The following is a 406-nucleotide window of genomic DNA, read 5'->3' on the forward strand; positions in this document are numbered from 1 at the left end:
CAAGCCACCCATCCGTAAAAGGTAGACAGAAAGTCATAATTGGGTGTATTTTCTTTGACAAGAAAGGTGTTATCATTTTCTAAATAGTACATGAAACTGTTTTTTAATGAAAAGCATACTGTCTTTAACTTGTAAGGACAAGTGGAAATAAATCACTTTCTTGGAATCTGCTGTGCATTTGTTGTTTTTTAGCCTGAACACAAGCCACCCATCCGTAAAAGGTAGACAGAAAGTCATAATTGGGTGTATTTTCTTTGACAAGAAAGGTGTTATCATTTTCTAAATAGTACATGAAACTGTTTTTTAATGAAAAGCATACTGTCTTTAACTTGTAAGGACAAGTGGAAATAAATCACTTTCTTGGAATCTGCTGTGCATTTGTTGTTTTTTAGCCTGAACAAACAAC

Source organism: Merops nubicus, unplaced genomic scaffold (genome assembly GCF_000691845.1).
Source record: "Merops nubicus isolate BGI_N331 unplaced genomic scaffold, ASM69184v1 scaffold34522, whole genome shotgun sequence".
Taxonomy (NCBI): Eukaryota; Metazoa; Chordata; class Aves; order Coraciiformes; family Meropidae; genus Merops; species Merops nubicus.